We start from the raw sequence: 12,770 nt of genomic DNA, 5'->3' as shown, positions 1-12,770 counted from the left end.
ACCTACATTGCGAGAAAAAAATTGCAGAGGTTACATTGATCTGTAATTGGTACACTGCCATAAACAATAACACATTAGAACTTTTGGGGGAGGCAAAGGTAGAGGAAGCTCTCAGAGCACTGGAAGGAGCAAAATATGTCAAGGATAGTCACTGGAATAAGAAAGGAGCTGGTGGCATGCAGGATGCAAGGAGAGAGAGAGTGCAGGGATACTGTAGGACAAGATGAAGGAACCAGAAGAATTAACTTATTTTTGCAACACAAAATGCACATGGGATTGGGAGGTATGGTGGTGTATTCTATAAATGATGCACATTAGAGCCAGAGTGGAAAAAGTGAATACTTCGGGAGTTGGGAAGTGACTAGAAAAAAAACAGCATGGGTTTGTGCATGACAGTAATATTCATATTATACAACTGCCAGATAACAAATTCTCCCACTGGAGAGTATCTAATCGCTCTCTGAATTATAGTCATTAACTCTCCCAATATCAACATCCTGGGAATCATCAGTGATCTGCAGACAAATACTGTAACCAAGGACAGATTGGAAGCAGTGAGTGTTTCAATTTCTGACTTCAAGGCATGTCAGATGTTACAATGGTACATACTGAACTTGTCCAGTTGACTGCAGTTCCACTAACACTCAAAGAGCTCAGCACCATTGACAAAGCCAACTGAATATTTACTACACCACAATACATACAATAGCTGCAGGACTTACCATCTGCAACGTACAACGCATGACTCTCCCAATCTCACCCACACTTCAGTGTTGGAAATGAATTGTTGTTGCTTCATCATTGCTAGGCTTAACCCTTGAACCCCCTTCCCACAGCACCATGGAAACACCTTCACCAGAAGACCAGCATTGGTTCAGGAAGGTGGCTCACCACCAGGTGCTCATGAGCAACTTCAGATGGGCAACAACTACCCAGTGTTACTCATGTTCCATACTCAATTAAAAATTTTCTTGGCATTGCCAGATTTTAATAATCAAAACCACATCTTCCCTTGGGTTAAGATAGTTAATTTGATTCAGTACCTCGACAAAGAAATAGCAAAGTCCTCGAGTCCCATAAGTCAAGGCTGGCTTTGAGCTGAGCCATCCACTATCTGATATTACAATGTAGCCCACATTGAATAAAAAGGTTGTATTTTTCTCACTTAAGAGTTTCTCTAGTCCCTTTGATCCAGACTCCTCCATAGCTTCAAAGATAAACTTTAAATTTACCGTAAGTTCCTGAAACATAAGCAAAACCACATGACTGAACAGAAAATACCCAAGTTCCCCTCCCTAGTAATGCACGAGGGTATGCCAGCATTCCAATGATTAAGCAGTGTGCACCTCTGCCAGGTGGGAATGGGGCATTTCCAGGTACCTTCTTTCCCCACCGACACTCGGAGTTGAAACAACAGAGCCAAGCCAAGCCAAGCAGAACAGGGAGTGCTAAGCATCCTCACTGAGTCAGTGAGGCCAGGTTGCGGCTGCTCTTCCTCTACCTGCTCACCTTCCCCATCACTACTGATTTTGCGATCCTCTCGCACATATGGTTTCAGTTAATTTCATTCTTGAATTACAAACAGTCTCTGGAACAGAACTCTGGTTAAACTGGGGACTTCCTGTAACTAAATATCTGTACTGAGGTTGGACTTCTGAAATTATTCTCCTGCAAAATATTGGTCTGATCTGAAATGTTTTTTTTAATAAGTGCCAGAACTTATTTGTTCTGAGGAATCAGGACACCAATAAATCCAAAAGTTTGTTCAGATCTGATTTCCATTTGATTGCTAAGGAAATAGACACTCACCCCTTTAGACTTTGCTAACAAGGCAATAAGCAATTCACCCAAGGCGATGCTCATTGTTTGCAATACAATGAGGGACAAGAGAAAGGACTTCAGAACACTACACTCCTCCAAAATGGCTCTTTTTAATTGATGGAGGGGGCCGCGTCTCTTAGAATTAGAGGTTGTGAGTTCAAGTCTTGCATTGGAAGACTCAGCACAAGCATTAAGATCTGACCCTCTCACGTATCACTGTTGTCTTCAATTTGGGATTTTTATTTTGGACAGACAACACAGAAAAAGGCCTTTCAGCCCATGCCACCCAAATACACTTTCTTTGGCTTGGCTTCGCGGACGAAGATTTATGGAGGGGGTAAAAAGTCCACGTCAGCTGCAGGCTCGTTTGTGGCTGACAAGTCCGATGCGGGACAGGCAGACACGATTGCAGCGGTTGCAGGGGAAAATTGGTTGGTTGGGGTTGGGTGTTGGGTTTTTCCTCCTTTGCCTTTTGTCAGTGAGGTGGGCTCTGCGGTCTTCTTCAAAGGAGGTTGCTGCCCGCCAAACTGTGAGGCGCCAAGATGCACGGTTTGAGGCGTTATCAGCCCACTGGCGGTGGTCAATGTGGCAGGCACCAAGAGATTTCTTTAGGCAGTCCTTGTACCTTTTCTTTGGTGCACCTCTGTCACGGTGGCCAGTGGAGAGCTCGCCATATAACACGATCTTGGGAAGGCGATGGTCCTCCATTCTGGAGACGTGACCCATCCAGCGCAGCTGGATCTTCAGCAGTGTGGACAAATACACTAATTAACCTACAAAGCCCAATATGTTATATTGGATGTTATATTAAAGTTAGTTCTGCCCTCAAAGAAGGGCAGAGAAGATGTCATGGACCATTATTGTCCCTCATTCAATATCTGGTGTTATCACTGTGAGCTGACTGGAGTAAGATTCCTATCTCTGAAGAGCTAAGTTCTGTTTTATTGGCTGTACGCTGTTTGGGAGTGTTGTATGATACTGAAGGTCCAGTCCAGTCGAAGTCTCCTTTGCATTCCATGACTATCTTTGACCCACTAATGGCCTTTCATTCAGCTGTCTGAGTCTGTCTTCTCCAGCTTGATATTCCAAAAACAACCTACAGCTGCTTGGTCTTCTATTCTCAAAGCTCATTATTGAGCAGGAGATCAGATTTAGTCTGTCAATGCTGTCGTGCAACTCAGAACATCTTTATTCTATGGAAGTTCATTTTTACATGTGATCTCTTGCTAGCTTACTTGATTCAGTGCTTGGAATGCTTTGATTGCATGAAACCAAGCCAGAACTGGCCCTTTGTCATCCGAAGCCCCACAACCATAGAGTTTGCCTTGAAGAAGTTCAATGAAAGAAATTACATAAAAAGGCAGGAATTTTCATTTCACTCTATAGCCCAGTCAAAAGGCAATTTGAATCAACTTCATGAATAAATTTAAGATTTACGGCAATAAGTTTATGTGATATTTCACATAGATTAAACAGTCAAATGATACAGTGAGGAAGAGGTCATTTGGCCATTTCAAAGATAAGGGTGCGCTATGACAGATCTTGGATTATGTACATGAGGGTAAATACAAAGTTAGTCAAGAAAGGGAGTTTTAAAGGAGGAGCAAGAGGGACTGAGGAACAGAGAGTTTAAAGAGGATTCATCAGAATGGAAGGCATCATTAATAAAATAGGGATGCACACGACCTGGAAGCAAGGACACCTCAGAGCAAAAATATACACAGGATTCAAAACATCACACACCCTCCTCTTCTCCTCTTCCTACATGCCCCTAATTGGGACAAATGTAGGGATGGAAGAGAATACTGACATAGAGATGTGTAAGTGAGCGCAGGATAGAGGACACCCATCAGCAATGATCAAAAACATTCATCCGTAAATTGATCAAAAAGCAATGTCAGCTTTCAAATTTGGAATAAAATGCTGCCTTTTTGCTATTTGCTGTGTCTAGAATCAACCAACCACCTGTCATGGCAATAGTGATTTATTTATTATACTTGTATAGTTATACAATATTTGGAGGGGGAGACACATCACATGATGTTCTAGGGTTATCAAGTGGAACCTAACCCTCCTGAGAAATCTATAAAAAAAGTTAGGATAAGCAATATTCTAAGAGATTGAAAATTGTTTGAAATATATTTAAATACCTACAACATTTTCAAACATGTCTCCTAAAAAAGAAAAAAAACTGCTGCTGCCTTACCTGGAGCTTGTTGCGATGAGAAGACAAGAAAAACTAGGCCTATCGTCAGTGAGAATCAGGGAGCCAGCGCTTGGGCTGCTTCCCGGGTGAGTGATGTTCTGAGAGCCCCTCTTTCGACGTCTCTCTCCCTCAGCAACGGCGAGCTGGCATTGATAAAGAGGAACTCCAAAATGACACGGCGCCTATATGTAAACAACGGAGGCCTTCAGCGACTCTGACAGAAGATGACTCGAGCTCACAGACATTGGCCAACAAAGAGGATGAAGATCCAAAAGAAGAAGAAGAGGAGATAAAGTGAAAAAAGGTAACTTGAACTTTTGAAATCAGACTTAAAACTAAGGCCAAGGATATGTCTACTATTGAACTGTGGGCAAAGGTAAAGGGAGAAATAAGTAAAGTATTTGAGGCTGTCAATAAAATGAAGAAAAAATTAACTGAATTAGAAGGTTCAATGAAAAGAATGTAAAAAGACATGCAGCAAATAGAGGATAGAGTTACTATAGTCGAAGATACTCCCACTTCTTTAAACATGGAGAATAAGAAATTGCAGCAAAAAGTAGATGTACTGAAACATTTTAGCAGGAAAAACAATATTAAGATTATGGATCTCAAAGATGTAGAAAAGCAAGATATGATTGGTTTTCTCCTGGAATGGCTTTCCAAAAAGTTGGGTCCTTAACATTTTGATCATCCCATAGAGAATGAAAGAGCAGATAGAGCTCTCAGACCCAAACTGTCTCCAACTCAAAATCCACAATCTATGCCAATTAAATCCCTTCAGTTCCAAGATAGAGAAGATTTTATGTTTGGTAGGAGTAAAGGCAAGAGCAACAGAAGCCCACTTGAGTATGAAGATGGCAAAGTTTTATTTTATCTTGATATCAGCGCAGATTTATTAAAAAAGAGAATTCAATCTGGTTCAGAAGGTTCTATGGGAAAAAGGATATCGGTTTGTTCTGTATGATCCAGTGACTTTGAAGATCTTCATACCGGGTGAAGGAAACAAGTTCTTTTCAAGCTTTATGGAAGTTGGAATTTGCACAAAATCTCCAATTGTTCAGAGGGAATGAAGAATGCAAAGATTTGTGAATGCTTGAATTTTTCTTTTTGACAGACTAAATTTTTTGGCATTTTTTTAAATTATGAGATGTTAATTAAGATGTCCTATACTTGTTGTTTTCTTGATGTATTGTATGTTTTTTTTCATTTAATTAAGTTTAGATTTAAGATTTAAAGTAAAAAGTACCAGGAGGGTTGGGGAGAGAAGGTGGTTCTATCTTCTAATGTGTCATGTGGGTAGTTGTGACTCCATTCATGGCCTGTAAAATAGAGGGAGGTCGTGTTGGATTATATTATTACAACACCTATTTGGTGTTGGGGGGCGGGGGAATATTCTTGGTTTCTATATAGTTAGATGTTTTGTTACAAGTATATTTTGAAAATATTTTTCGTTCTTTTTTTCCATCTTTTTTATCTGGATTGCCAGAGGAGAACTGTGTAAGCACACTGGGGTTGGAATAAGAGAGTTATGGGAGGAAGACTTACAGGTAGAGGCAGAAGAAATAGTGAATTATCAGGATGAGTAATACAGTTAAATTTATAAATTATAATGTTAATGGCTAAAACAGACCCTTAAGATGGTTGCTGTAGATCTTTGGAAGGAAACTCACTTAACTGAAAAAGAACATTTAAAGTTAAAGAGAGATTGTGTTGGATGTGTAAGGCAAGAGGTGTGGCTATTTTGGTTAAAATTAATATTCCAATTATAAAACAAAATGTTGTGACAGATCCTGCTGGAAGATATGTAAAGAAACATTTCAAATATTTTTTGAATTATGAATGCTTCTTAATCTGTCTGCCCCAAATGTAGATGATGAGAGATTTATTCAAGATACCTTTTTGAATCTAGCAGAAGCCCATGATAATATTTTGAAAAGAGATTTTAACTTTTGTTTGGACCCAATTTTAGACAAAAGTACAAGAGAAGCAATAAGAACAAAAGCAACTCTGGTTTTAATGAGAGATTTGAATTTGATAGATGCTTGGAGAAGAGTCCATGCTAGAGAAAGAGACTACTCTTTTTATTTAAATAGACATGACTCTTATTCCAAAATGTACTTATTTTTAACATCTGCAAAAATGCAAGAGAGGATAATGAATGCTAAATATAAATAGAGGATATTATCGGACCATTCACCTTTCTTACCAACTATTATAATGCCAGACAAGGGGGGAGGGTAGAAATTTGGTATATAGATGGAGATTGAACTCAACATTATTAAAAAGGAAAGATTTCAGAGATTTTATTAAAAGGCAAATTCCATTATTTTGTGATACAAATCTGAACTCGGTGAATGATTAATTCGTAATATAGGATGCCTTGAAAACTTATATGAGAGGGCAAATTATAAGTCCCACTACTAAAATTAAGAAGGATTATATGAAAAAAGTATATCAGTTGGAGCAAGAAATAAAATTAATGGAAAAAGATCTTAAGAAGCAAACATCGGAAGATAAGCATAGGCAATTGATTCATAAAAAACATCTTACTGTAGCGATTATACAGATAGAGCTATTAAATAAATACAGATACACAAGGTTAGTCAACCAAAGACTGTTTATTTGAGTTTTACCATCCTTTTATATCCCTCCTGGCCCAGGCTCCACAGGACATTGGGGTGACGTCACTATGCATTTGCCGCCAATCTACAGGGCTGGCGTGTTTAAAGTAAACACGGTGGAAACCCTGCACCCTCTTGAAAGAGGCATTGCAACCCAGTGTGCCGCTACTTAGCACGGAGTACTGTGTGTGTGCGGTCAATTGCCCAGGTGAGTACATAGTGGCCCAGCCCACGTTGGTAAGCCACAATGGTGATAGTTTGCGATACTGCGCTATCTGCCCACTTGGCCCGCTAAACGGCTGCTACATAACCTCCCCCCCCCCCCCCCCCCCCAATCATCACCCAAAATATATGAACTGGAGCACATGCCTTTGGCGGTCACCCTTGTTGCCTGGGCTGGGGCAAAAGAATGGGAGAAGTAGGATTCACATGTGCAGGCTTGCGTCTGTCCACACTAAACAGTTGTGAATCCCCCCAATGTCCAAAGTATACAGAACCCTGTCCCTTTTAACCATGTGGATAGGGCCAACATATGGCCAGTTCAACTGTGCTCCTGGGGCTGGTCTGTGCACAATCACAAAGTCAGCGTCGAGGAGAGGTGGAGGCACATGCTGTTTAAGGGGTTCCATACCAGTTGTTTGGAATAGGTTTGCTCACTCCAATGCTGCATTGAAGTTGCTGAAGCATGTCCAGGTCAGAGAAACAAGAGTTGGACAAGAAGTAAATGTCCCCTAGAACCGAGAGAACAGAATCATAAACCATCTCCACGAATGATGGCAGCAGGTCTTCCTTGGGGACAGTGCGCACGCCCAGCAGAACCCATAACAACTTATCAATCCAATTGGGCCTGGTGAGTCAGGCTTTGAGTGCGGACTTTGAGTTGTTGATGGGAATACTCCACAAGACCGTTGGACTGCAGGTGATATGCAGTAGTGTGATGCAGTTGTATGCCACAAAAGCGCACGAGAAATCCATAACACAGAGGTGAATTGCGCTCTGTGGACTGAAGTGATGTGTGTGGGAACTCAGAATCTCGAGATCCGATTGGCAATGAACACTCTGGCGCACATCTCAGTGTCATTGGATGGCAATGGGATGGCTTCTGGCCAGAGCGTGAAACAGTCTATTACTGTCAGGATGTATCTCATGTTCTGAGATACTGGCCAGGTCCGACCAGGTCTATATGCACATGTTCAAAACACCAGCGTACTGCTGGGAAAGGTGTGCTGCTGAATTTTTGAAGTCTGGTGGAGGTACACATCCAGGCCCACTGCGTAACATCTTTCTTAATCCCATGCCATGTGTACTTAGTCGTCATGAGCTTGACAGTTGTTCTGATGGATGGATGAGACAAGTGGTGAACTTGGTCAAAAAGACATCACCTCCAAGACACTGAAATCACTGGTCTAGGATAGCCCAAAGACATGTCACAGAGTTTGAATGCCTAGTTGTGGTGCCACTCGCTGTGCATCCAAGTAGTACTGTACGCCTGAACATCGGGATCTTGTGCACTGGCCAAGTCAGAGACATCACCACCACCCTGGATATGATGCATGACAGCAACCAGATCATCTTTCCATGACATGACGCACATCCATCGTGAATTCAGAAATGTACAAATGGCATTGCTGCCTGGCCGACCACGGGTCTGATATTTTGTTGAAGGCAAAAATGAGCAGCTTATGGTTCGTAAAAGTGCCGATCCTTCAAAGCATATCGGAAGTGTCATGTGGCTAGATGCAATGCCAGCAGCTCATGATCAAATGTGCAGTATTTCATTTCCAATGACTGCAGGTGTCAGCTAAAGAAAGCTAGGGGCTGGCAATGGCCATTGATGGACTGTTCAAGAACTGCACTCACCGCCATATCTGAGGCGCGAGAGGTGAGTGCCAGGACAGTGCTGGGATTATGATGCGCAAGCATTGTTGTGTTGGCCAGCACATCTTTGGCAGTTGTGAACACAAGCTCTGCCTCTGTGGTCCAAGTAACTTTCTTGCACTTTGTGGTGAGGAGCTGAAACAGTGTTGAAGAATGTCAGCGGCTGCCAGAATGAAGCTGTAATAGAAATTTATCATCCCCAAGTACTTCTGTAATCCCTTAACCATGGTAGACTTCAGAAAGGCACAGACTGTGTCCAGTTTGGTGGATAAGGGAAAGACACCTTTGGCAGTGATCTTGTGCCTCGGGAAATCAATAGTTAACTTGCTAAACTGGCATTTGCTGGAGTTGATGGCGTCCGAATTCATTCAGCCATTGGAACAGGTGGCATAAGTGCAGGTCGTGATCTTGCTCATTTTGACTGGCAATGAGGATGTCATCTAAGAAGATGTAAGCAAATTCTAAATCCCTGCCCAAAGCACCCATAAGCTGCTGGAACATCTGAATGGCGTTCTTCAACCCAAATGGCATCCTAATGAATTCAAACAGTCTGAAAGGAGTAATAGTTGCTGTTTTGAGAATGTCATCCGCGTGGACTGGGATTTGATGACATCCGTTGACGAGATTGACCTTGGAGAAAGCACTGAAATTGTGCAACAAAATCTTGTATATTAGGAATGGGGTGTCTTTCAGGTGTAGTTATATTATTGAGCCTACAGTAATCGCTGCAGGGTCTCCATTCACCAGTGTTCTTGGGTACCATGTGTAATAGCAATGCCCAAGAACTGTTGGAATGCTGAATGATACCCAATTCCTCCATGGCAGAAAATTCTGCTTTCGACTCCTGCAGCTTATCTGGCTGGTGACAATGAGCCATGGCATAAATCAGCAGGCCTGAGGTGTCAATGTAATGGGACACACCATGGTGTCATGATAATATGTATGAGATGTACCGGAAGTCACGTGGTATGAGAGAGAGAGATAAGAACACAAGCAGGAGAACAAAGGGAAACTGGAAAATAAAAAGACTTGGAGAAGTTTACCTGATAAAACTTGTGTTTAATGTTTTATTAACTTCACATTTCGGGCCACAAATGTGACAATGGCAATGAGGATGAAAGAAGCTTGAAGAAAATTAAAGACTAAACAAGATTACAGAGGATTACAGACAACTTCAAGGTGATAAGAATTTTCTCTTTGTCTCAGTACTTTTGGGGCTGGAATATTTCCTCATGGCTGGTGCAGACGGTGACTTTCTAACACATAGTGGAATTGCTCATTTTGACCCAACGGGTGATGCAAGCACTGTAAGTGTGAAGTGGAAGGCATGGCTGGAAGAATTTGAATCCTACTCCGACAGTTGTGGCCTATTTCTAGATACCGGTACAGTTGAACAAAAAGCGCAGTGAAGGGCATTACTTCTTTTCACTGCAGGACCCTCAGTTCGGGAAACATTTCTGACGACATCATAGTCCATGCACCAACAAAGGAAGAGCATGACAAACAGTTGAAGCGTGTACTATCTAGACTACAGGAGGGAGGCCTTACCGTGAATGGAAACAAGTGCCAGTTCGGTGTGTCAGAAATGGACTGAATGGGACACAGACTTACACGGGAAGGACTAAACCCTGCAGAGGCCAAGGTGAAAGCTATTGCAGAGGCACGTGCACCTCAGAACGCAACAGAGGTGAGGAGTTTCCTGGGATTGGTCAATTTTTGTGCAAAGTTCATTCCTAATTTCGCTACAGTGGCAGAACCACTAAGGAAACTAACCAGGAAAGGTGTACCATTTCATTTTGGATCTGAGCAGAAGAAAGCGTTCACAGCGCTGAAGCAAAGCCTGAGAGATGCAAAAACTTTTGGATATTACGATCCGGCGGCATCAACCAAAGTCATAGCAGATGCCAGCCCGGTTGGTTTAGAAGCCGTGTTGGTCCAGATGCATGATGGAGGACCAAGAATCATTGCCTATGCCAGCAGATCGTTATCAGATATGGAAAGAAGATACTCTCAGACAGAGAAAGAAGCACTCGGACTTGTATGGGCCTGTGAGAGGTTCCATGCATATTTATACGGCATTGAATTTGAACATCACAGATCATAAGCCATTAGAGGTGATCTATGCACCTAGATCCAAACCATGTGCCAGAATAGAGAGATGGGTACTCAGACTACAACCCTACAAATATAAAGTAATCCACATTGCAGGGAAAGCAAACATTGCAGATCCGCTGTCCAGATTGGTGAAGGATGGTGGTCCACAATCCAAGTCAGAATTGGGAACAGAAGCAGAGAGCTTTGTACGCTTCGTAGCTATTCAGTCGACACCGAAAGCTGTGACTACGAAGGAGTTCGAGAGAGAATCCGAACGTGATCCAGAACTCATGGAAGTAAGAGAATGCATACAGAGTGGACAATGGGACAAGTGTACTCACAAGGCTTACATTCCCATTAGAGACGAACTTTGTTGCATCGGACAGTGTGTATTAAGAGGTTGCAGATTGGTGATACCACAAAGATTGAGACCGAAGATCGTATCCTTAGCGCATGAAGGACACCTAGGCATTGTTGGTACCAAGCAAAACCTCAGGACCAAGGTATGGTGGCCAAGTTGTGATAAAGACGCAGAGAAATTTGTTAAAACTTGTCACGGATGTCAAATCACAAGTAGGAGTAATCCGCCAGAACCGATCCGGAGTACGCAACTCCCAACAGGACCATGGATCGACGTAGCTGTTGATTTTCTTGGACCTTTACCGACGGGTGAATCAATTATGGTAGTGATAGATTACTACAGCAGATACTATGAGAACGTGGTGTTGAAGTCCACAACCACTGAAAAAACAATACAAGCGTTAGCAGAGATATTCGCAAGATATGGATTACCTGTTACATTATACTCTGACAACGGTCCACAATTCATTTCAGAGACATTTGCGGAATACATGAGGGACCACGATGCTGAAAAGAAAGGTGCAGCAAAGCTGTACACAGATTCAAAATGTGGAGCCAAGTACTCAGACATCATGCCAGGAGATAATGTTCTAGTGAGGCATGAAACTGGTGGTAAGCTAGACACACCTTATTACCATCAACCCTATACTGTCGTATCCAGAAGTGGCAGTATGGTGACAGTCAAGTCTCCAACTGGAGTCCTGTATAAGAGAAATGTATCAGGTGTAAAAAGGTACCAGTCCAGAGATACATCGAGCGAAGAGGTTGAAAGGCCAATACGAGATGCTGAAACTGAGAGACCTGATGATGTTCCAGAGGCAGTTACCAGCACTCCTGAAGAAGTGACTAGAGCACCAGAAACACCCGAAGCTGTGGTGAGCAGTATTTCCGACGCTGAGAGTGAACAACCGAGAAGCAATGACAATACCGCAGGCAGGCCGAAACGAAAACGGAAAGCGCCCAAACGATACGAAGACTTTGTGCCATAGTTTTAATAAGAACTTTGGGACAGTATTTTAATCTTATATCATAAAGTGCATGTATGAATGCTGTAGGAAGTAAATTTTATGTAGTTGAGTTATAGTATTACCATTAGTTACGATGTTTGTAAGTTTCCGAGGGATATTGGTAAGTGAAGGTAAAGTTTATTTCTGATTAAGGGAGGGATGTCATGATAATGAATATGTATGAGATGTACCGGAAGTCACGTGGTATGAGAGAGAGAGATAAGAACACAAGCAGGAGAACAAAGGGAAACTGGAAAATAAAAAGACTCAGAGAAGTTTACCTGATAAAACTTGTGTTTAATGTTTTATTAACTTCACATTACGGGCCACAAATGTGACACATGGGTTGTTTTGGAGGTACTGAAATTAAGAGAGGACACACCAGGAAATTCTTTGAGCAGTGCAGCATAGGTGTCTTTGTGTAGGGTGTGCACCACAAGCTGGGAAACTCACCCTTTGCTGCTTATCAATGGGTACATTTGGAAAGTGGTGGTATTAACTAATTTTCTCCACTTCACGTTGACTAGCAAGTCATGGGATCATAAGAAATCCTCACCCAAAATGCGCAACAAAAGTCAAAATACAATCCCAATGGAATTTCACTCCAATCGTGACGTCGTGAGCCAAAGCTGGAAATAGAAGTCCTGTTTATGGCTTGAAGAGCAAGGCCTTGTTGCTTATGTACCCCTCAAAGTAGGTTGGTGGGTGCTCAATTTAAATGGCCAAAGGAAGCAATTAAATATTTAGGGATTCCAATAGACAATAATTTAAATCATTTATAAA

Source organism: Narcine bancroftii, chromosome 2 (genome assembly GCF_036971445.1).
Source record: "Narcine bancroftii isolate sNarBan1 chromosome 2, sNarBan1.hap1, whole genome shotgun sequence".
NCBI lineage: Eukaryota > Metazoa > Chordata > Chondrichthyes > Torpediniformes > Narcinidae > Narcine > Narcine bancroftii.
The sequence above is the reverse complement of the archived record's forward strand: the minus strand, read 5'-3'. Positions refer to the sequence as shown.